This window comes from Dermacentor silvarum, chromosome 1, assembly GCF_013339745.2.
Source record: "Dermacentor silvarum isolate Dsil-2018 chromosome 1, BIME_Dsil_1.4, whole genome shotgun sequence".
Classification (NCBI taxonomy): domain Eukaryota; kingdom Metazoa; phylum Arthropoda; class Arachnida; order Ixodida; family Ixodidae; genus Dermacentor; species Dermacentor silvarum.
The window spans coordinates 6,791,635-6,816,961 of record NC_051154.1 but is presented as its reverse complement, the minus strand read 5'-3'; the positions used below and the strand labels follow the sequence as shown (position 1 = coordinate 6,816,961).

Below are 25,327 nucleotides of genomic sequence, written 5' to 3'. Positions count from 1 at the left end.
AAGTCATTAATATTGATTACAATACAAACACAATAGTGAAAAGTGCGAAACGTCGCAGAAAGTTTGCTAGTTTCCACCAATATTATTTCAAATAAACGTGTTTTTAATAGAAATGATGGTTCAAAACACAAATGCCAACACCACCCGAGAGCGATGCAAATGCTATGAGCACGCGTTGTGAACAAAATATTTTCATGGCTCCAAATGACAGAGAAAATGCGGCGATACGCAATGCCTCTCGACTGACACTGCATATGCCGCTCATTACCATAATTCGCGCGGCTCGTCGCACCACAAATTATGGCGGAAAATCTGTGCAATGGCGGCCCAGCGCAACGTCACGCAACGTCAAATTGACGTTTACGAAACGGCCCTTCCTGTGACGCTCTTCACGGGATATTCTTTCAGCCAATCAACAACTGACATGCCGGCTATCTTGGAATGCCACCACATATTCGCGAAATTGCAGATGCATTCCACGGGCTTCTGCACGCTACCGTACACTTTCTTTTTAAAGCGCTAAAGTCGCAATATAGGTGCCAAGGACCACACAAAAGTATTAGTCGATAAAATTTGCAGCTCCACGTCACGTTTCGTCATTCTGACGAAAACGCAAAATTGCATTTTGCAAAACTTCCGTTTCCCGGCACAAATTTCGAAACACGTGACCTCTGAACAGCCAATGAGACAGCCAAGATGGCGGATAATGGCGGCCGTGCAGCCGCCATGCGTGTGCGTGCGTCTAAATGTCGCACAAAAATCCCTCACGTGACCAGATCCTAGGCACCTAGGGACACGATCATTTAGGGACTTTTGAGAAGGCGCGATGGTGGCGCCAAGTGACGACGGCATGGGATGGCGTGTTCGTTCTCGGCATGATCGTTCTCTGGCCCGCGCCGACCGCGCGTTGTTCAACATTGCGTGTGTGATTGTGCTTGCGTTGCTTGTGTATTGGTTGTAGGTTCTGTGTTACTTGGCGGAAAGCCGTGAGTAGTGCTTGTGTGGCAGTGCGGCTTTGGCCTCGGTGAGCTCTGGCAATACAGAACCTGCGTTGTGTGATCCGTGTTCCTTGACAATGCGGAGGTGGTGACGATTGAAATGTCGAAGTGGCGTAGCGCCTCGGCAGCGCAGTTCAGCGAACCGCGATGTGGCGTCGCCGTGTCCGCCTTTGCATAACGGACGTCGAGGGATGTGCTGCTCTCTACAAGTCACAAAAATGTGACTGCGTCGACCGCCCACGGTTCAGCGCTGAATGTGTGGTTTGAGTAATGTGCTTGAAACGAGCGGTGCAGCTGTGGTGCCCTAATTTCGCACAATTGAGACGCGTGCTTTTGTGCAAAAAGGGCAACAAATCGTATCTTAACCCGCTGAGGCGATGCTACAATGTCAACAATGCCGTGCATGTTTATTATGATGGTAGTCTCTACAGCAAGCAAGCGTGCACTGCAGCTATGCTGTGAATATAGCCTCAACTCGAATGTGGCGTTTGCAGAACCCTTATGTTTGTTTCGGATTTCAAACAAGCTGTATGTTGTTAGGATTATCACTCACTGCTCACATGAGACATGGGAGTCCATCGTGTGGGTTGGGGCTCAGCACGAATGTGTGGTGAGGGGGTGTGGAGTTGGTGGCTGTGTCAGGTGCCTCACTGAATTTTGTCATTGGAATAAGCTCAATGTAGAAGGACACACCCTATACCTGATGGCTCACTTTCACGGATATTGCCTTTTTTTCCTTGAAATTTCCAGCCTCAGGACGCGCCTCGCATTATATTCGGGTTCGTGACACATATAATCACAATAAATTTTTCTTTAGGAGAGACCAAAAGCCGCTCGTTGCATCATATTTGTGGTCGTGTTACTTACATGCAAATCCAGTACTTTCAGTGCCCATTGACTGACTGAGGGGTGCAGGACTTTGGCAGTGGTAGCAGCACCAAAGCAGCTGCCCAAATGGTATACCCTATAGTGTTAGATTTCTTGTGCACATGGGTGTACTGTGAAAACACGTTAAAGGAATTCCACAGTTGCTGCAGCATCACGTCTGGATCTGTGGATCACTGAGCGGTTGTTTGATCACATGTCTGAATTTCTGTTGTCACTGAGCAGTTCTTTGATCATTAGCTTAGGCTGTCTGTTTTCTACATATATATTACAGCAATGGCGTCAGAGTAGCTGCAAAAATGGGATTTTGCTGTACAATCGCAGGTTGGTTGCTTTTCTGACTGTTACATTGCTCTATTTGCTGCAACTGCCGCCAAATGTTGCTTTACCATGTCTGGTGAATGCCTTGAACGTGAACCACATTTGGATGATGCTTGTAAAAGTATAACATACTCCTTGTATGTAAAGAAAACTTTCACACCGGTAGGTGTGGTGGAGTCACTGATGAAATAGAAGTTGAAAAATGAAAGTTCTCGCAAAATCTGGAAGTGTTCATGGCGCTTGCCATCAAAAATGTGTAACAATCCAAGCAAACAAAGATAACCTACCTATCCTGAAGAATATGAAAGTGATGCTTCAAGTTGTCAACTTAAAGCTTGATATACTGGTGCCGATCAAGGAAAGAGTTGAGATTATATAGAAGGATTCAGTGCAATTCATGTTTAATCAGCTTGGCAATCTTGTCAAAACGACCAAATAAAATTGTGACTTTTAAGAGATTGCCATGATAACGTGATGAGGTTGCTGGCATTATTTGGTGCTTGGGAAACAAAGCATCACAGGTATGTGGTGATTGAGCTTCTCAAAAAAAAATTAGGTGTGCCACTAAAGATATCTAATGAATTGAACACATAAACCACTGAAAGAAGTTGAGTGTGCAAAGGCAAATGGCTACAGCTATATTTGCACAGTAATAGAAAAGTTGTAATCGGGCTGATGGTGCACAGGTGATGGATGTATATTGCATGTTCGAGGGCTTAATTTTTCATGAGCTACTCATTTTTGTTTTCCTGTTTTGTTTCCATGTGCCTTAGTGAGTGGAATGCCTGACTGCATACTCCCGTCATTATGTACAATTAATGGAAAATAAAGTAAATTTTTCTATGAAACTCTTTTTTGTAACTTCTGTTCTGTTGCAAATGACGCAGTTGTCCCTACTCTGCACTGAATGGTGAAGGGGGGGTGAGCGCATGCAGGCACCCTATTTACTGGAGCTTTGGGGCGCCCTCACCATGGCTGCTCACATACCCATTTTTCTGGCTGTAACAACCTAGAGTCAGTGCACAGGTGTTTTTAACGTTCCAGGATTAAGTAAACTTGACGTCACTATGCACAAAATTTAGATTACGACAGCCCAAGATGGCAACTGCCATGAACTGAATATAAAATTGCCTATAAGCATGCATTGTGCAATTGAATGCCTGTGAATTCTGTAATGCCACTTTCATGAAATTGACTGGCATGGTTTGCTTGAAACTGAAAACATGTTCGATCCTCAGTTGTGGCAGACTCACTTCACTATAACATATTTGATAATGCAGGTGCAGATTGTGAAGGAATTGAAGCGGCTGTTACTCTTGGTGAGAATCAGTCATGCTCATTAGAAATTATAGCTAAGGCTATATATACATTACTTCAGTTGAGATCGACTAATGTTGAGATAGAAGCTCAGCTGTGGCACATAGGTACAGGCGAATAAATTTAGAAAGAAAAATTCTGGCACAACCCATTTCACGATGATGCCGATGCTAATACGATAGCATTGAAACAATGTAGAGACATTGTATTGCCACCACAGAGATCAGTCATGTATGAGCCGGGCTCCTCTCTCACGAGTCCCTCTGGACATGCTACGCCTGTTAGCAGGGTTGCCTCTAAGTCGGTGCTTGACATTCGATTCGAATCTGCCCAGCACCTAAGAAATTTTTTTTGTCATTGATGAGCGGCCCGGCCCATACCTCGTGACCTATTTTTGTTTCAAACTGGGTGTCCTCAGCACAACAGCCCCAGTGCTCTACCCCTTATACCATGGATTACCCAGTGACCCAAGTTTACGGAAAAATGGATAAAGACCCGGACAGACAGGAAGATAGGATATTCCACACTTTTCAGGGTCTAAGAACGATAATTCTAGGCAATATACACAACTGGCCTGTTATGGATATGTTGCCGGCATTGCAGGAGAACCATTTACAATTTAGAGCTTCTATTAGTAAAACCACAACAATATACACAATTTTGATTTCACAAGAAACAGTAGTGCCATCTGGTTTATGTATTCATCTACGTCACAGGCTCCAGAAGGAGTATTGCGTGGAGGGGGGAGGGCATCGCATAACAAAGGAGCGAAAAAGTTATACAACGTTAGAAATATAAACAGCGACACAAGATCAACGCAATAAATTGAAAAGAACAGAAATTATAAAATCGTGAAGTAAAATTCTACCATTAGAAAGCTGGGTTATACAGTGAATAGTACGATTGCATAATTACATAAAAAAGTTACATACACCAGAAATAGAAACACTTGAACACTACCCAAACATACTGATTTTTTGTCTGAAGGTTACAGTATTGTTAATGTCAGCAATGTTATCGAGAAGACCATTCCAATGCCTAATGGCACGTGGCAAAGCAGACAAGTCAAAGGCATTAGTTCGACCAAAAATGTGCTGGACGCTAAGGCGATTGTGCAAGCACCTAGATGTGTGGGATGGACAAACAAGAGGCAAGGTGGACGACTGCTCACTATGAATGATTTTATGTAGCAGACAAAGCGACACTACATTCTGGCATGATTCCAAGGATGGTAGTGACAATGACAACATAATGTTAGATACGCTCAAATATTGGTTGCAATCCCTGGCGATTAAACGTGCAGCACAGTTTTGGCTATACTCAAGAATGCGGATTAGATATGCCTGGTGAGGTGACCAAATTGAACCTGCCAATTCTAGTTGGGGCAAGAATAATGTTTGATATGCAAGCTTTCTTGTGAAGGAAGGAGCAGCATGAAGGTTGCATTTTTGAAGATTGATGATCAAAGCACTTGTGTATATGGAGGTTAATCGATAGTACATACAACACTGCCACAGTGCAGTCAAGACATTGCAGTAGTGAAAAAAATTCAGAGCACTTATCAAACAAGGACATGTATGCAAACAGCAACACAACACACATGGAGATGAGATGCAGTCCAACAATGCCCTTGTAGCCTACAATGTGTGGTTACTCAATATTTAGAAGCAACGGCACTACCACTAGGGCAACTAGAAGTGTTGTGCACGGGTGACGAGTTGACCGTAGTAGCAGCAGAAGGCACAGGCTGTGAACTTGCGGGGCGATCAGCTGTTGCAACAACAATGAACTGTAGACTGCCTAGGTCGAAGGGAACACAGTACGTTGGCCTGTTGGCTCTTCACTGATGTTGCGTAAGGGCCTATAATTTGTGCAGAAAGCATGTGGCCATCCATGGCTCAATCACAGTTGTATGGTTGTGGGTGCCGATATTGCTCTTAAATTTTCCAAAAATGCGGGCATGACCAACTTAGTCGTCTGCAGTTTCACTTTTCTGTCACCACCAAAGAACACTGCCAATGGTGCAGTTTTTTGGTAGGCTTATTTTTAAAAGCACCTTAAAAGAACATTGCCAAGAATTTCTCATCAAATTGACAAAACACAAAGAACAAACCAGCTTAGCTAGCCTCCCCATTTTGCAAACAGAATAGCAGCTCACTTTGAAGAAAATGGGCCCATATTGTCATCATGCTTACTGAGGGCATGCAAAGCGTGGAATGCCAGATTGGGAGCAGTACTGGGGCACTCCTGACAATCTTCTCATGGTAGACATTGTCTTATAACACATGCTAGGCATGTATATATGCTACATGTTTTTAATGTGAGAAAAACTGCAAAGCTGGCCGGCAGCATATCGCAGCACCTTCGCCATCGGCGTCTGTCAAGCAAGGACTGGTTACGTAAATATTATTGCGTCGACGCTACCGAATAGGGCGGGCACAGAGGCGCCGCTCCAGGGCGCCGGTTCGCGAACTGGCCGTTGCCAAGACGCCGACGTGAATTGGATATTTCGAGCGTCTGCACAGCACGGATTTCACGGCGGTCTGCCACCACAGCTGCACCACTCTTTTCAAGCACAGAGCACAAAGTGAGGCCTCATGGCGTTCTGCCACCACAGCTGCGCCATTCGTTTCAAGCACAGTACTTGAACCACACATTCAGCGCTGAACCGTGGGCGGTCGACGCAGTCACATTTTTGTGACTTGTAGAGAGCAGCACATCCCTCGACGTCCGTTATGCAAAGGCGGACGCGGTTCGCTGAACTGCTCTGCCGAGGGGCTACGGCACTTCGACATTTCAATCGTCACCACCTCCGCATTGTCAAGGAACACGGATCACACAACGCAGGTTCTGTATTGCCAGAGCTCACCGAGGCCAAAGCCGCACTGCCACACAAGCACTACTCACGGCTTTCCGCCAAGTAACACAGAACCTACAACCAATACACAAGCAACGCAAGCACAATCACACACGCAATGTTGAACAACGCGCGGTCGGCGCGGGCCAGAGAACGATCACGCCGAGAACGAACACGCCATCCCATGCCGTCGTCACTTGGCGCCACCATCGCGCCTTCTCAAAAGTCCCTAAATGATCGTGTCCCTAGGTGCCTAGGATCTGAGTCACGTGAGAGATTTTTGTACGACATTTAGACGCACGCCCAGAATAGAGCCTCTGGGGCTCTATTCTGGACACGCATGGCGGCTGCACGGCCGCCATTATCCGCCATCTTGGCTGTCTCATTGGCTGTCCGGAGGTCACGTGTTTTGAAATTTGTGCCGGGAAACGGAAGTTTTGCTAAATGCAATTTTGCGTTTTCATCAGAATGATGAAACGTGACGTCGAGCTGCAAACTTTATCGACTAATACTTTTTTGTGGTCCTTGGCACCTCTATTGCGACTTTAGCGCTTAAAAAGAAAGTGGACGGTAGCGTGCAGAAGCTCGTGCAATGCATCTGCAATTTCGCGAATATGTGGTGGCGTCCCAAGATAGCCGGCATGTCAGCTTGCTGATTGGCTGAAGGAATATCCTGTGAAGAGCGTCACAGGAAGGGCTGTTTCGTAAACGTCAATTTCACGTTGCGTGACGTTGCGCTCGGCCGCCATTGCAGAGATTTTCCGCCATAATTTGTGGTGCGACGAGCCACGCGAATTATGGTAATGAGCGGCCACATGCAATGACAGTGGAGAGGCATGCGTATCGCCGCATTTTCCCTGTCATTTGGGGCGATGAAAATCTTTTGTTCACAACGTGTGCTCATAGCATTTGCATCGCTTTCGGATGGTGTTGGCATTTGTGTTTTGCACCATCATTTTTATTAAAAACACGTTTATTTGAAATAATATTGGTTGAAACTAGCAAACTTTCTGCGACATTTCGCACTTTTCACTATTGCGTTTGTATTGTAATCAATATTAATGACTTTTCGCATCATCAAAGGCTATGACAACGGTGACTTTTTAATTTACAAAAGAAATGTACGCAAGACGGCGCCTTGAAGTTTCCTCTCGCGGTGCGAGTAAGCAGCGAAGTGCACAAGAGATGGCAGTGCCGACGTTTGCGTCGCTCAAGCGGATACCTGTGGCGCGCGCAACGCTATCGATGATATTCGGCCGCTTCTCAGCCAGACGAGTCGGGCTGAGTCACTTGCGGATCACGAGATAGCGATAACGCGGCCTAGAGCGTGCGCTCATCATCACCGGTAGGTCGGGTGTGTTGTCTCAAGGTAGAAAGCAAGCGCGTGGGCGCCAATATACGATGACTCATTCAGTTTCCCGAGGACACGCATCCTATCTAATGAAGCAGACGACAGCCTGCGCGCATGCAGACGACGGAAGCGAGAAACGATTTTGATGGAATAATCGTACGCTTTGAGCTAGCGGCTTTATTTTTACTGGGGAGGAAAACTGTTTTCCTTTATCAAGAATGCTAGGTTCAATGCCTACATTACAGTTTCTTAGGCGATACGTCAAATTTGCGTATCGTTACGAAAGCAAAACGGGGCCATCAGCGCCATTTTGTAAGCGTCGCGCCTACGTCACGCCTCGAAGAAAATGGCGGAATGTCCAGAATAGCGGCTCTGGTTGTCTATTTGCAGTTTCGATTATCCTGTACTTGGTTGCCAACTTCCTTGACCTCTTCCTCCATTCTGTGTCCACGCTTTTCATTTAGAGATACTTGTGCACTTTAGCCGCCCATTTATTTTCATCCATGTTCCTGGGCCTTTCTTCAAAACTAATTTTGCTGTGTGCTTCCCTGACTTCAAAAGAGGCCCAACCCATGTCACCCTGCACTGCCTCATTTGTGGTATTACCGTGGTCTCCCAAAGCGAACCGGCCTACTGATCTCTGGTTAACTTCCAAACCCGCCAATATATCCGATTTTAAGCATATAATGGCATTTGCGAATGTTAGCGCTGGCATCATTACTCCTTTCCAGATTCCACGCACCACCTCATACTTATTGTGGCCCCACAGTGCTCTGTGTTTCATTATTGCTGCATTCCGCTTCCCCTTTATTTTCAGATTATCTTGGTGGTTGCTTGAGTAATTCTTTCCTTCGTTTATGTGTACGCCGAGGTACTTATATTGCTTCACTATGGGTATTACTTGCTGTTGAATTGACACCACGAAGTTACTCGTGTGTTCATTAAAGATCATAATTCCTGATTTCTCTGTGCTAAACTTAAGGCCTAGATTTGTCGCTGCATTCCCACAGATATTCGCAAGTATCTGTATAAATCTTTTTTATTGTCCGCTAGTAGCACAATGTCGTCTGCGTACATCAGTCCAGGGACCCTCTGTTGCACCATCTGTCCATTACGCATCTAGGATAAATCAAAACCTAATTCGCTGTTTTCCAGTCGTCTTTCTATACCCTTGACGTAAAGCGTGAACAACAATGGTGACAGAGGGCATCCTTGCTTCAATCCTTGGGAATTCCCACCATTTCATTTCCTTTTCTACCTTCCCATACCACTTGTACTTGGTTGTCTCTATATATCTCCCTCAGCAATTCCACGAAATCGTCATCTATGCCTTCGTATTGAAGAATATACCGCAACAATTCCCTGTCTACGTTGTCATAAGCTCCTTTAATATCTAGAAATGCTATCCATAAAGGTCTTTTCTGAGCTACTGAAATCTCTATGCACTGAGTTAGTACAAACATATTGTCTTCTAAGCGTCTGCCTGGCCTGAGCCCATTCTGTAGTTCCCCCAATACATCGTTTTTCTCCACCCATTTCGACAGTTCTAATTTTATGGCTTGCATTGCCATTCTATATATCACCGACGTTACTGTAACTGGCCTGTACGAGCTCGTCTTATCCTTATCTCCTTTGCCTTTGTAGATGAGATTCATCTTGCTTTCACGCCATCCAACGGGAATTTTCTTTGTTCTAATCACTTGCTCTATGGCATTACTCAGCAATACCTTGCTTTTTGGACCGAGGTTTTGATTAGCTGTATTGGGATTTCATCGGGTCCTGCTGCCATGTTGTTAGGGACATTTTCTGCTGCCTTTTTCCAATAAAAGCTTTCTATGCTAAATTTTGATCTTTCTGGCCTCTCTGCTGTTGCTGGATCTGTTGTCTGAACTACGCTTTTTCTCGTGCCGAAGTTATCCCTAATAACGCCTGTGATGTACCGCATCGCATCATCTCCTTCGTAGATGCTACCGTCTTCATCCCTTATAGCCGTTTGCGAGTTCTTAGTTGGAGCTCCGAGTGCTTTTATATGGTGCCAGTATCTTTTTGAAGCGCCTTTGTCTCTTTTGTGAATGTTATGCACCCAATGTTCACTTGCGCATTTAATTTTCTCTTGCACGAGCTCACTCGCAACCCTTTTCTTTTCTCGGTATGTATTCCATCTAAGGAGCACCTCTTCTTCTTGTAATCCCAACTTTTGGCTTCTCGATGAGCCCTAGATGCCTCTTTACGCTCTTCTATAGCTTGTTTTATTTCCTTGTTCCACCACTTACGTGGTTTCCTCTTGCCAATCCAACAATTGTTTTGCTGTGTCCGCCTTATTTCATGCTGCATAACGTCCACCAGTTCCTTATATTCCCAGACTGCTGTAGGAAAATCCTCAATTTTCTTCTCTATGTTGTTTGCGATCTTTGTTATTTGCTCGTCATTCATTTGCGCTAGTATCTCGCCCAAACTTTAATGCTAAACGTCTATGATCGCTTCCCAGGCAATTTTTTTCCATTTTCGTCTATTATCATCTGGTCTAGTTGTTCGTAGACCATTTCCGAGACTAAGGCGTAGTCGATACATGACTGCCTGTTACCGCATTGCCATGTACCTGTCCATGACACTTATTCTCCCTGTTAATACTATAAGGTTCTGTTCATCACACAGATCCAGCACTAGAGAGCCATTGTATCAGTATATCCGTCTAAATCGTCCATGGGTGCGGTTCATATCTCCCACTACAATCACCTGGCCCGATTGACTGAACTTCATTGAGAAGGCGCGATGACGGCGCCAAGCGACGACGGCATGCGACGGCGTGTTCGTTCTCGCGTGATCGTTCTCTGGCCCGCGCCGACCGCGCGTTGTTCAACATTGCGTGTGTGATTGTGCTTGCGTTGCTTGTGCATTGGTTGTAGGTTCTGTGTTACTTGGCGAAAGCCGTGAGTAGTGCTTGTGTGGCAGTGCGGCTTTGGCCTCGGTGAAATCTTCGTTGTGTGATCCGTGTTCCTTGACAATGCGGCGGTGGTGACGATTGAAATGTCGAAGTGGCGTAGCGCCTCGGCAGCGCAGTTCAGGGAACCGCGCTGTGGCGTCGCCGTGTCCGCCTTTGCATAACGACGTCGAGGGATGTGCTGCTCTCTACAAGTCACAAAAATGTGACTGCGTCGACCGCCCACGGTTCAGCGCTGAATGTGTGGTTTGAGTACTGTGCTTGAAACGAGTGGTGCAGCTGTGGGTGGCAGAACGCCATGAGGCCTCAGTTTTGCTCTGTGCTTGAAACGAGTGGCGCAGCTGTGTTGCCCTAATTTCGCCACAATTGAGACGCGTGCTTTTGTGCAAACACGGGCACAAATCGTTCTTAACCCGCTGAGGCGATGCTACAATGCAACAATGCCGTGCATGTTTTATTATGATGGGAGTGGATATTCGCCCGGCAGCCGGCCGAACGGCGCGAGCGGAAGCTGGCCGGCAGTGTCTCCTCATTGCATTGATGTGGTCACGTGATTAGTGTCGGCATGCTGCACGAGAATGCGCTTTGCCGGCAGTTTTTTTTCGCTAGCTGCCGTCGAGCGAAGAGTGTCGGCATAATTATTTGCCGGCTGTTTACGACATATCCTCCGTCAAGTGAAGAGTGCCGGCATTTTGCACTAGGAGCTATTATTTGCCGGTAGCTTGGTTTAGAGCGCCGGCCTTTTGCGCTAGGATAATTATTGCCGGCAGCTTGGGTTAATATAGGTCATATTCTAGGTCTACTTTAAACGCGCTGTGACGGCACAATTACTGGTCGTGCTCTCACCGGCAGTTGTCCTTTGCGAGCTGCCGTTGAGCGAAGGGTGCCGGCATTTTGTGCCAGGATAATTATTTGCCGGCTGTTTGGTTTAGCCACGGCATATATCCTCCGTCAAGTGAAGAGTGCCGGCATTTTGTGCCAGGTTAATTATTTGCCGGCAGCTTGGTTTAGCTAGGGCATATTCTAGCTCAACTGAAAACATCTGTGATATGGCACAGACGGCCTGGTTGTGGATTTACAGGCACACAGTGTCCTTTCGCTGTGTGTAGTGCCGGCATTTCGTACTTGTTCAGGGGACTCCAGACCTACTATATAAATTGCTGTGATATACCCAAACCACAAAACAGCACTATTCCAGGTGTTATGTTCCTTCTCAGCTTTGCAATGCTGTTGGAAAGCTATGGTAGGTTACTCATGCACAGTTCCAATGCATCAAATATGTTACTAGTTCAGTGAATCGTTCTATTTAGTCCAATTTGGTCATACAGCAACAGGTGCAATGATAAAAGCTGCCATGAATCAACCCACAGTTATAAATTTGGCATGAATACAGATGTGTTTGGTAAATTCAAATGCTAACTAGCCATGACGGGTGTTGAGACACCCCTGCTAGCTTCGGCAAGGGGGTCATCGACGGTCGACGCCTCACATAGGCTTTCTCTATGGATGCGCATCTGAAAAGTGAATGGTGTGCCCATTTGTCTCCCATTCACATTTTGAAGAAAATGAGAGAATGAGTTTCCATTTTTATCGCACTGTGGCCAGAAATTTATTTCAGATGTTATAAAATTAAAAAAGCTCTATCTTCGTGCAATATTCACATGAAAGTTGATATTTTCCAGAGTCACATGCAGTGGGAACATTGTTTTATAAGACATGACACAACATGACAAGGACTATAACAGAACACAAGGCTCTTTTCAACGATGTTCAGGGGGCATGGTAAATGTCTCCATCACACTATTCGTTTTCCTCTTCTGTTTTGTTGCACTGTGCCCAAAAATTTGCTTCGGATGTTACAAAAGTAAAAAGGACTTCCATCCTTGCAAAGTATTCACATGAAAGTTGATGTGACACTCCTAAGTCACACGCAGTGGGAACATTTCCATAATTTCTTCTTTGGTTGCCTCTTTAAGGATGTGCAGGGGCTATGGTACCAGCAAAGGCACCAGTCACATAATATCGAGTCATACTCCTCGAGGTCACTATGACGCTCTTCACATTCTCACTGGTGGACAGAGCGTTTTGTGATTACTGTGCTCATGACAGCAAGCCAAGCATCTCTGGTGAAAAATGTCCTTACTATGTTGACATCTAGACACTCATCCAAGATACCACAGTGCAGCAATTCCACCTTTGTTTCAACATTCTCTTCATCAAGGACCTTTCCATTCAGAGTCCTAATGGCAGCTTTGCGGCCCACTAGCCATGTTAGAATTGCTGATATTTTCTCGTGACAAGTGCGAGATCTGAAGGGACCACAGCCTGCAATGCGTTTTCTTTTGGTGGGAAGCCCAATTACTGTCAAACCATTCCCTTTTCGGCATCCACACTTCTTCATGGGAGGAGCAACCTTGATGTCTTTGAGGTCATCAGAGGATAGTACATATGGCTCATCACTGTTGGAATAGGCTTTTGGTTCAGCTGTCTTAGTTGCTACAGGAGTTAGTTGAATTGGGTTTTGCCCACTTATAATTGGTGTTATGTTACATAATACGCAAGCAGCAGCTTCAGCTGCTGGAAGGGTGGCGGTAGAAGTTGGAATTTAGCTCTTCAGCATGGGTTTCAATTTCTATAGCATTGAGAGGGATAATGTCCTGCCCACTTGTAATTCGCAATGTCTCACACGGCATGCTAGCAGCAGCTTCAAGTGCTGCTGAAGTGGAAGCGGTCGACGCATTGGCCTCTTTTGCATTGAAATGTGCAAGTTGTTCTGGAGAATTGGTTGTCGCAACAGCAGGGGGGATAGTTTTCTTGCCACTTATAACTGCAGTTTCGCATGATGTGCAAACATCATCAGCTGATGACAAAGTGCAGGCTGCAGTGCTGCTCTTTCCTTGTCCTTCTATGTCTTCTGGCTTTAAGCATGGGTCATCTATCTCACCATCGGCTGTCACTTGCTTCATCGAAATTAATATATCCTCATCAAGGGACCAATGTCTCAAAAGTGCCTCCAGGATTCCCAGCCTTTCTTGAAACTTCGGCATTGCGACTTCAGAAACAGTGGAAGCAATCTTGCCAGCAACTGCTGCAGCTTTCCTGTACTTTTGATGGCTTGAGAGAATTGGCCATTTTTCTACTTTGTCAATTTGTAGAGGTTCCGGCATCTGGTGTTCATCTGGCAGGAGCACTCTCCTGCTGCGAATGTAGTGTTCCGCTAGCCAGCGCTTCGAGCATAAACTGGGCTCAAACTTGGCCAAACCGAGCTCACATCGCATGGCAAGCAGATGTCAGCAGGGGAGATGCATGGCTGTCCTGAAGCTGCAGTTACAGTCATTTTCTGACGTATTGTAGGAGTAATCTTTGGGTTCTTTAGAAAGCCGGAGATGGCGCTCCACATACTTGAATGCATAAGGCGTTAGCAGCTTGCAGTACAGTTGACAATCTTTGTCACCATTTGTGAGAACTCGCTTCTTCTGAACGAGTGAAGCTGCTTTGTGGGCCCGTTCTTGCCTTGCAGCTCTAACATAGCAAAAAAAAATTTTGACAAAGTTTTCTAGTGAGCTGAACCTCTCAACAATGCTCTTCAATTTTGCATTTATATTTTCTGCCCGATTGTTTGTTGCATTGAAGAAATTTCCGTTTATGCACTTCATACCCATTGCTCATAGATGCAGTGCCAGTTGCTGTCAAAATATTCAACTGCCTCTGGGGATGACAGCTTGAGGGCCTGGTGAAGCTTTGAATATTCATCTTCATTTTGGGCATAAACCATTCTTTGTAATATTTCAAGGGCGGTTTCTTGTTGCGCCTTGGTTATATTCAACTTCTGCAGCGAAACTTCCCTTCGAAAAGTTCGCAGTGCATGAAAAGCACATATCTGCAGAGATGACTGGGGCAGGAGTTCTGTAACAACGTGACGTTCTTTGATGTCTTTATCGGCCATAGTCACTCTGATTAAGCTCCATCTACTGTTTAAACTCTTAAACACATCGAAAAACCATCTGAGACTGGCTCCATCTTCTGTTGCAAAACGGCCCACTGCCATAATCTCACTATCCCCATTACCATCCTCCACAATTACGAGAAAGCATGCCATTCGCATTTCCAACAGTTTATAGGTTGCATCGATGAATATAATTTCCGGATAATCATTGAAGCATTTCTTCATACCTTCATCCTGGAAGAACACTGCCCTAAGCTCATTGTTCTCATCTGCCAGCACACGAACTGTGCAATTGTGTGTATCTTGAAGCAACTTCACTGTTGCCTCTAGGTTATTCCGGGGGGATCCTTTTTTTTTTGTCTTCTGCTACGAGATTCGACAGATCTCTCAGCGTTATCACTTTGCTTGTCTCTTGCTCCAGGTGATCTTTTAACAACTTTTTGTTAGCCCTAAGCTGGAGCATAGACTTGGCTTTTTCGCGAAGCAAAGGTGGCAGTCTGCGCTGCTGAGGCAGATGCCTATAAAAGGGCCCCGACACACTGTGATTGGTGTGCTGTAGGCAGACACTTCGGACTTCCAGGTGTGCTCCATCATGGGTGGCAACAAAGTAGATGTGGAAACCAGTCTTTCCTGAAGGTCCTGGAAAAAAAGTTTTGTTGCCCTATGCACACCTATCATCATCATCAGCCTATATTTTATGTCCACTGCAGGACGAAGGCCTCTCCCTGCGATCTCCAATTACCCCTGTCTTGCGCTAGCGTATTCCAACTTGCGCCTGCAAATTTCCTAACTTCATCATCCCATCTGGTTTTCTGCCGACCTCGACTGCGCTTCCCTTCTCTTGGTATCCATTCTGTAACCCTAATGGTCCACCGGTTATCCATCCTACGCATTACATGACCTGCCCAGCTCCATTTCTTCCGCTTAATGTCAACTAGAATATCGGCTATCCCCGTTTGTTCTCTGATCCACACCGCTCTCTTCCTGTCTCTTAACGTTAGTCCTAAGATTTTTCGTTCCATCGCTCTTTGTGCGGTCCTTAACTTGTTCTCGAGCTTCTTTGTTAACCTCCAAGTTTCTGCCCCATATGTTAGCACCGGTAGAATGCAATGATTGTACACTTTTCTCTTCAACGACAGTGGTAAGCTCCCAGTCATGATTTGGTAATGCCTGCCGTATGCACTCCAACCCAATTTTATTCTTCTGTAAATTTCTTTCTCGTGATCAGGGTCCCCTGTGAGTAATTTGACCTAGATAAACATACTCCTTTACACCTCTCATACGTGCACAAACAATGGGTAGGATCTAGTATCCCTGTATAAAGCGAGTGTTTTGTTTTACACAATATACTCTCTTTCTTGACAATCATGGGGCGCCAAGACTGTCCCATACCTTTACTTTGCACTGCGTTCCTTTTTACTTTACTGTTTTACTTTGCACTGCACTGCACGGGGGGAAAATGCTGCATTAGAAACAGCTTGACTAACCGGTGAAGCATATCAGGAACGGGAAGGAGCCACGGGACATCTGTAAACTCTACTGGCAACCATTCAGAGCTATGCACAAAATTTATGCGTCACTATGCACAAAATTTAGATAACGACAGCCCAAGATGGCAACTGCCATGAACTGAATATAAAATTGCCTATAAGCATGCATTGTGCAATTGAATGCCTGTGAATTCTGTAATGCCACTTTCATGAAATTGACTGGCATGGTTTGCTTGAAATTGAAAAAATGTTTCATCCTCATTTGTGGCAGACTTCTCAGATTCACTATAACATATTTGATAATGCAGGTGCAGATTGTGAAGGAATTGAAGCGGATTCTTGGTGAGAATCAGTCATGTGCATTAGAAATTATAGCTAAGGCTATATATACATTACTTCAGGTGAGATCGACTAATGTTGAGATAGGAGCTCAGCTGTGGCACATAGGTACAGGGGAATAAATTTAGAACGAAAAAAAAATTCTGGCACAACCCATTTCACGATGATGCCAACACTAATACGATAGCATTGAAACAATGTAGAGACATTGTATTGCCAGCACAGAGATCAGTCATGTACGAGCCGGGATCCTCTCTCACAAGTCCCTCTGGACATGCTACGCCTGTTGGCAGGGCTGCCGCTAACTCAATGCTTGACATTCGATTCGAATCTGCCCGGCACATAAGATTTTTTTTTGTCATTGACGAGCGGCCCATACCTCGTGACCTATTTTTGTTTCAAACTGGGTGTCCTCAGCACAGCAGCCCCAGTGCTCTACCCACTATACCATGGATTACCCAATGACCCAAGTTTACGGAAAAATGGATAAAGACCCAGACAGACAGGAAGATAGGATATTCCACACTTTTCAGGGGCTAAGAATGCTGATTCTAGGCAATATACACAACTGGCCTGTTATGTATACATTGCCGGCATTGCAGGAGAACAATTCACAATTTAGAGCTTTTATTGGTAAAACCACAACAATGTACACAATTTTGATTTCACAAGAAACAGTAGTGCGATCTGGTTTATGTATTCATCTACGTCACAGGCTCCAGAAGGAGTATTGCGTGGAGAGGGGAGGGCATCGCATAACAAAGGAGCCAAAAAGTTATACGTTAGAAATATAAACAGCGACACAAGATAAACACAGTAACTTGAAAAGAACAAATTATGAAATCTTGAAGTAAAATTCTGCCAGAGAGAGCTGGGTTATACAGTGAATAGTACGATTGCATAATTACATAAAAAAGTTACATACACCAGAAATAGAAACACTTGAACACTACCCAAACATACTGATTTTTTGTTTGAAGGTTACAGTATTGTTAATGTCGGCAATGTTATTGAGAAGACCATTCCAATGCCTAATGGCACGTGGCAAAGCAGACAAGTTAAAGGCATCAGTTCGACCAAAAAAGTGGTCGCAGTTTCACCTGAAAGGCGAAGCATCAATTGCGATAGCAAATTTGTAGAGAGCTATACGGAGTAATGATAATAGCTTGATCAGCTGTACAAACTTGGACATGCAGCAGCACCGGCAACACGCAGAACTAATGTCGACGTTGTCGGCGTTTTGCCCGCGTTCGCACAAAATGCGTGCGGCGTTGCTGACTGTTGCCAGAGCCTCTGATATAAGTATAAACCGCATGCACGCGATCTTGCGCGCGACAGCGACAAGCGACGCGATGGAGATTGCTGTCGCGGTCGCTCGTCGCCGACAAGTCGAACCGCATGCGAGCGATGACTTTGAGCGACGTCTCCCCGGTGTTGCTGGTATGAGGGCAGCAAATACTCGCCGAAACTGGCGTGACGCTTGCTTTATTAATTTAAGTTAACCTCGTCATGCTCCTCCTCATCGACGTCAAGGGGGCGTTCGATGGCCTCCCACATGTGGTCGTCCAGCAGGCTCTGGACCTCCTGGGCATAGGCGGAAACCTGCGGCGGTTCCTGTCATCGTTCCTGAACGACCGCACCCTCAGGGTCCGCGTGGGCCATGCAAGGAGCACTCCCCGTCCAGTGGCAGCAGGCGTACCACAAGGGTCAGTGGTGAGCCCATTTCTCTTCAACCTCGCCCTGGCCCGGTTGCCTGCTGCACTGCCGACCGACCCTCACTACAAGGTGGAGTGCTCCATCTACGCGGATGACATCGCCCTGTGGGTGCGGGGACCGCCGCAGTCAAGCCGCCACGTGCGCCTGGCCCTCCAGAGAGCCCTGGACACCACAGCCGCCTACCTGGGAAGCATCGGACTCTCGGTTTCGACGGGGAAGACGGTGGCCCTCCTCGTCCACCCGAGAGCAGCGGCACGGCGCTCAGCTCCCCGGCTGCAGCTGGAAGGCGTGCGCATCCCATGGAGTACGACTGTGTCGTACCTTGGGCTGCGCATCGACCACCGGCTAACCTGGCTACCGGTAGTCGGGGCCATGCAGACCCAGACCATCAGGGTCCGCAAGGCCGTGTCGCAGCTCCTTGCCCGTGGAGAGGGCTGCTCGGTCAAGTGGGCCCTGCGGCTCTACGAGGCGGCGGCCACATCACGCCTGCGGTACGCCCTCCCGCTGGTGGCGCTGCCGCCACGCCGCCTCGAAAAGTTCGAGCTGCAGCACCGGGCGGCCATCCGACTCTGCCTGGGCGTCCCCCGGAGCTCCCAGATTGCCGCTACCCTTGCGGAGGCTGGAGCATGGCCCCTGTCGCTCCTCTTCCTGCAGCAGGGGCTAAGGCACGTCGACCGCCTCCACCACGCTCCTGATGGCAGAGGCCTGCTGCATCGCCTCCAGTCCCGGCCATCCTCAAGGATGGGTCAGCTGTGCCGCCTCTACGAGGAGGTGGTGGGCAATCCTCCTGCGAATGCGGTACAGATGCCCCCACCACAGAGGCCTCCAGTCCCCATCGCCACGGAGCTTCCCGGGACTTCCAAGAGGCGTTCGCCTACCTGCGCCCTGCAGCAGACGGCCGCCTGCCTCCTGGAGGAGACCCTCGGAAACCACCTCCTGGTGTTCGTCGACGGATCGGTGGTACCGGACACAGGCTCTGCCACGGCGGCCTGCACGGCACCAGCCCTGCAGAAGAGCAGGCAGTGTCGACTGCCCAGACACGCCAGCTCGACTGCAGCGGAGGTGGCAGGCCTCCACCTGGCCGTCGACCTACTCTCCGAGGAACTCCCTGAGGTACCGGCGGCTATCCTCTGCGACTCCAAGGCAGCCCTCCTCGGCCTGCAGAGGCCAGAAAGCGCCAGTCTTGGAGTCGCACTGCTGTCCACCCGGCTGACAGCGCTGCAGGACGCAGGCCACCCGGTGTCCCTGCACTGGATCCCCGCCCACGTAGGGATCCCGGGCAACGAGGCAGCCGACACCCTGGCGAAGGACGCCCACCACATCACTGTGCCCCTCAGTCGGGCCGTGACGGAGGGCGACTTCACAGGACTGAGGCTGCGGCGACACCTGGCGACCCACCACCCAGACAAACGGGTGGCACTGGGATGCCCCCCACGTCCACTCCCCCAGCGAGGCCTGGCTCGCAGGGAGACCTCGCTCCTTCTCCGGCTCCGCATCGGCTGCAGCTGGACGGCAGCACGCAGCCACCGACTAGGACGAGCGACGTCCCCGGCCTGCTCTTCCTGCGGGGAGCCGGAGACCATCGAGCATCTCCTGCTGGCCTGCCCGGCGTACCTCCAGCAGCGGGGCCCACTCCTGCAGGAGTTCCGCCGCCTGGGCCTCCCCTCTGGCAAGGAGGAAGACCTCCTCTTCCCCGGCCGACACCACCTTCCTGCACTTCGAGGCGTCGTGGAGTACCTTGACTCGTCAGGGCTCTCCACACGCCTCTAAGGCATCATTTCTGCAAGCGGGACGGCCTCGCGGCCTCCCATCCGACCCCGGGCCTAGCAGGTCCGGAACAACACCCCCTGCAGTCTCTGCGGCACACCAAGGCCTTCCATCCCGGCCTGATACGTGCCGCCACAGCCTGCCGGTTTTGCTTCGCCCAGCCATGGCGACTCCACCCTATCCTCCTTTCTCCCCCACTTACCCCTTCCCGTTGGCGCTGAGCCGTGCTCCCTCAAGGGCTGCAGAAGATAGCGTCAACATTTCCCCTTTCCACATGAACCACTACTACTACGCCCGTACAGCCAGTCGATTGCAGCGCGCCCGCGCGGCGCTAAAGGGAACTACAGATCTAGGCCGCGAACGCCCCTAGCTCTGCGAGTCCCTGCGCCCTAGCGCCGCCGCCGCCTCCCCACCTTTTGCATGGCTTCCGGAGCGCGCCGCGCATAGCCAGGCGGGCGCGTCGCCGTGGTCCGTCAGAATGATGCATTGAGTTAACGGTGTTTAAAACTGACTGGACACAATTTGTCACTTAGCTTGGATCTCAATTTCTTTCCCCTTTTAGTTTTACCATACGTTACCGCATACGGTAACGTGCGCACCATGTTTTGCGAGCCGAGCCGGACCAAGCCTAAACATAGCGAGCAAGTGGCGTCGGCCACAGAGCCCACGCCGTGCATGTCCGCGTCTCGCGTGCGTTTTTCACCATGGTAGCACCAAGGGACGAGTTAAATTTAATTCACCTTCTGCGAAGTGGCAGCAAGTATGACAGTCCCTCTAACCGGAAGCATAACCTTGAGCTGAACTGAACTTGAGGCCGTACCCTTCGTACAGGCGAGTAATATTCTCAGGCCGAATGAGAAAAAAAATTCAAATAACCGAAAAAAAAAAATGAACGTGGCAGAAAAAAAAACACTTCAGGTTGGTGGCGCCATCTAGTTACGTAGACTTTACTTAGAGGGGGCGCTGAGTTTTTATTGCAGTAACTAACTATATTCTACTTATCTGCTGGTGTAAAGTGTCGACAGCGGTGCAATTTACAACAAACAGTCCTATTTTTATATATTGCTTCGACAAACACACCTACGTAACAAAAAAATGGTTTCACGTGTTGTTGGACAAAGCGTCACAAGATGTCGCCACCAGCTTTGTGACTGGCGTCCACATTTGCCGTAACAGGCAATTCCGTAAAGAATAATACGTGTATAGACAAGCTAAAGCTTTCTAGTATCTGCCAAAATTAATATTTCGCACTCAGCACATAGTTCTTGCATTCTGCAAGGCCTGAATGTTAGCCGTTATCATCATTATCAAGTTACCGTACGCATCGAGCACACACGCAGCCAAAACGTATTCGGCTCTAGCACTGTGGCATATAATCAGAGAATGAAAGTTAAAGTTCTTTCAGGTATGGCTCCGAGCTTGATGCTCTACCATTGGTCCACGATCGCATGCATACTTCCCTCCAACTTCATGATCGGCCAAATGTAATCACGTTTTAACACTTCGCCGGCGCACAAATGCCATCGTCGTTGTAACATTGACCATATGACACAAACGTAAGTCCGTACGGTTGTATACACTGTCGCTAATCGCGTCAAAATCCCGTGTTTCTCTAGTTAATGCGCGTTCAATACCTGCGCTAGAACCCAACAGTCGGCTCGCCACGGCCGCACTAGAAAACGATCGTCTCCTCAACGTGGTCGTCGTCGCGCTGTTTGCGCACGCACAGCTCCGTTCGCGCAAACGCGTTGTTCCACCTTGTATCGCTTCGATTTTATCTCAAACAATGCAGGATAGACATCGATTCCCGCAGTGTGCGCACCACCTGCTCGCGGCGAGTTGCCGAGCCTGGCCGGGCGAGCGGGGACTAGGGGTATAGTGCCTAGAATATACTTATATTCTAGGCACTATACTAGGGGGCTCGACTATGCCACCATAGCTCGACGGAGATAGGTACGCGAGACCCCTAGGAATGAAAAGCACCTAGATGCGTAGTTTTCGTTGGCGCCGCGCGGGTGCGCTGCAGTCAACCGGCTGTAAATTAAATGCGCAAGTGATCGTTGGGTGCATAACATTCACAAAAGAGACAAAGGCGCCCCAAAAAGATTCTGGAACCATATCAAGGCACTCTGAGCTCCAACTAGAAACTCGCAAACGGCTATAAGGGATGAAGACGGTAACATCTATGAAGGCGATGATGCGCTGCGGTACATCACAGACGTTATCAGGCATAACTTCGGTACGAGAAAAAGTGTAGTTCAGACAACAGATCCAGCAACAACAGAGAGGCTTGAGAGATCAAAATTCAGCATAGAAAGCTTCTATTGGAAAAAGGCAGCAGAAAATGTCCCTAACAACACGGCAGCAGGACCCGATGAAATCCCAATACAGCTAATCAAAAACCTCGGTCCAAAAAGCAAGGCACTGCTGACTAATGCCATAGAGCAAGTGATTAGAACAAAGAATATTCCCGTTGGATGGCGTGAAAGCAAGATGAATCTCATCTACAAAGGCAAAGGAGATAAGGATAAGACGAGCTCGTACAGGCCAGTTACAGTAACGTCGGTGATATATAGAATGGCAATGCAAGCCATAAAATTAGAACTGTCGAAGTGGGTGGAGGAAAACGGTGTATTGGGGGAACTACAGAATGGGTTCAGGCCAGGCAGACGCTTAGAAGACAATATGTTTGTACTAACTCAGTGCATAGAGATTTCAGTAGCTCAGAAAAGACCTTTATGGGTAGCATTTCTAGATATTAAAGGAGCTTATGACAACGTAGACAGGGAATTGTTGTGGGATATTCTTCAATACGAAGGCATAGATGACGATTTCGTGGAGCTGCTGAGGGAGATATATCGAGACTACCAAGTACAAGTGGCATGGGAAGGTCGAAAAGGAAATGAAATGGTGGGAATTCACCAAGGATTGAAGCAAGGATGCCCTCTGTCACCATTGTTGTTCACGCTTTACGTCAAGGGCATAGAAAGACGACTGGAAAACAGCGAATTAGGTTTTGATTTATCCTACATGCGTAATGGACAAATGGTGCAACAGAAGGTCCCTGGACTGATGTACGCAGACGACATTGTGCTACTAGCGGACAATAAAAAAGATTTACAGATACTTGCGAATATCTGTGGGAACGCAGCGACAAATCTAGGCCTTAAGTTTAGCACAGAGAAATCAGGGATTATGATCTTTAATGAACACACGAGTAACTTCGTGGTGTCAATTCAACAGCAAGTAATACCCATAGTGAAGCAATATAAGTATCTCGGCGTACACATAAACGAAGGAAAGAATTACTCAAGCAACCACCAAGATAATCTGAAAATAAAGGGGAAGCGGAATGCAGCATTAATGAAACACAGAGCACTGTGGGGCCACAATAAGTATGAGGTGGTGCGTGGAATCTGGAAAGGAGTAATGGTGCCAGCGCTAACATTCGCAAATGCCATTATATGCTTAAAATCGGATATATTGGCGGGTTTAGAAGTTAACCAAAGATCAGTAGGCCGGTTGGCTTTGGGAGCACACGGTAATACGACAAATGAGGCAGTGCATGGAGACATGGGTTGGGCCTCTTTTGAAGTCAGAGAAGCACAAAGCAAAATTAGTTTTGAAGAAAGGCTCAGGAACCTGGATGAAAATAAATGGGCGGCTAAAGTGCACAAGTATCTCTACATGAAAAGCGTGGACGCAGAATGGAGGAAGAGGTCAAGGAAGTTGGCAACCAAGTACAGGATAATCGAAACTGTAAATAGACAACCAGGGGTCATCAGAAAGAAAGTGAGAGAAATAGAGACCGTGAATTGGATGCAAAGAATGGAAACGAAAAGGACAATGGAGATTTACAAGAATGAGAAGAAAGAAATTAGAAGGGAAAATCTGTACGATAACACAAAGGGCAGTGCCTTGCTATTTGAGGCTCGAGCCGGTTGCCTAAGGACGAAAACATATCGGAACAAATATTCGGAACTAGATGAGACATGTGTATGCTGCAGTAAAGATCCAGAGACCACTCAGCACATCCTAATGGAATGCGACGGGATCCACCCAGCGAGAACCGTAGGTAACGTGCAACTCCCAGAAGCGCTTGGGTTTAAAGTGGAAGGAAACATAAACAGATCAGCCGTAGAGATCAGCAAGAGACGATTAGAGTACTGGTGGAAAAAAAGCAGGGAAAAGATGGATACGACCTGATCTCTTAAAATCATAGGCAGCGGTACAAGCTAAATTTTTGAAAAAGGTATACAAAAATGCGAGATAAAGAACATGTGTAGTATACCTGTTTAAATCAAGCAGGCTAGGTGACTATTTGTCGCCACCCCGTTTCAAAGGGGATGCCAATAAATCATCATCATCATCATCATCATCATCATCATCATGTACGGGCGGCAACACTACATTTGCTAGTAGTATAGTGAACTAGATAGGGGATCTAGTTCACTCTACTAGTAGGTACAGCGTTTGACCGCTGGCGCCACGCTGCGCCGCTCGCACGTACCGCGTTTCTAGGTGGTTCCGTGCACCGAGGGCGCTCGAACGCAATGATATGGTTTGCACGAATGCAACCTTTGGAAGCGTGGTTGTATGGCGGAGTGGGCCTGCATAGTATTTGGTTGTCAAGAATGGCCTATCGTCATGCAGATATTGACGCGCGGCCAATAAGGAGTTACTTTCGCGAATCTGTTAGCAGAATGGTTCAAGTGTATGAACTTCATGAACCCGAACCAGACTGGCTTCCTAGGTTAGAAGGGCTGATGTACATGCCCGAGTTTTGATTGTTCCTCTTTTCAGCCCTTGATGTGCTGATATGATTGTACACTGTATTTCTGTGTGAATTTAATAAAGGCAATAAAGAAAGAAAAAGGTTGTATGGCGGAGTGGTTACGGCGCTCGCTTCGGGATCTTGCGTACGGGGGTTCGAAACCCGCTCTGGCTACATTTTTTTTTTTTTTTTAATATCACGCTTTCCCCCTTTTTTTTTCTCTCACTGTTTGCCAGCGCGGTCGCTTGAACCCCGGCGCCGACGCGAAGCGGCGGTCGTTGGGGTGTTGCGGAGCGCAGCGTAGCAACACCCCAAATAAAAAAATACTGCTCCAGTCAGGTAGACTGCTCCCTCCCTGATAGTGAGATTATATTTGGATCATCAAAACAGTGATGCGTTTATGATACCACCGATCCCAACAGCAGGCTAAGTCACCACCAGCCCAGCGTGGGCCGCAACACTCCTACAGCGTTTGACCGCTGGCGCCACGCTGCGCCGCTCGCGCGTACCGCGTTTCTAGGTGGTTTCTTTCGCCGAGGGCGCTCGAACGCAATCATATGGTTCGCATGAATACAACCCTTGGAAGCGTGGCTGTATGGCTGAGTGGGCCTCGGTACCTTTTCCC

At 47.6% G+C, this 25,327-nt stretch overlaps 1 protein-coding gene and 1 long non-coding RNA gene across 2 annotated transcripts in view; both read right to left on the bottom strand.

Annotated features, from left to right (window-relative positions):
* The window catches only part of LOC119456331 (coiled-coil domain-containing protein 125-like), a 260,423-nt gene that overhangs the window by 101,883 nt on the left and 133,213 nt on the right, over positions 1 to 25,327 (bottom strand). The gene's annotated exons all lie outside the window — the stretch shown is intronic.
* On the bottom strand, positions 4,133 to 6,631 carry LOC125942654 (uncharacterized). The gene is made up of 2 exons (XR_007465286.1): positions 5,176 to 6,631; positions 4,133 to 4,840 (listed from the first exon to the last, which is right to left on the bottom strand). It is a non-coding gene; the product is annotated as an uncharacterized LOC125942654 (long non-coding RNA).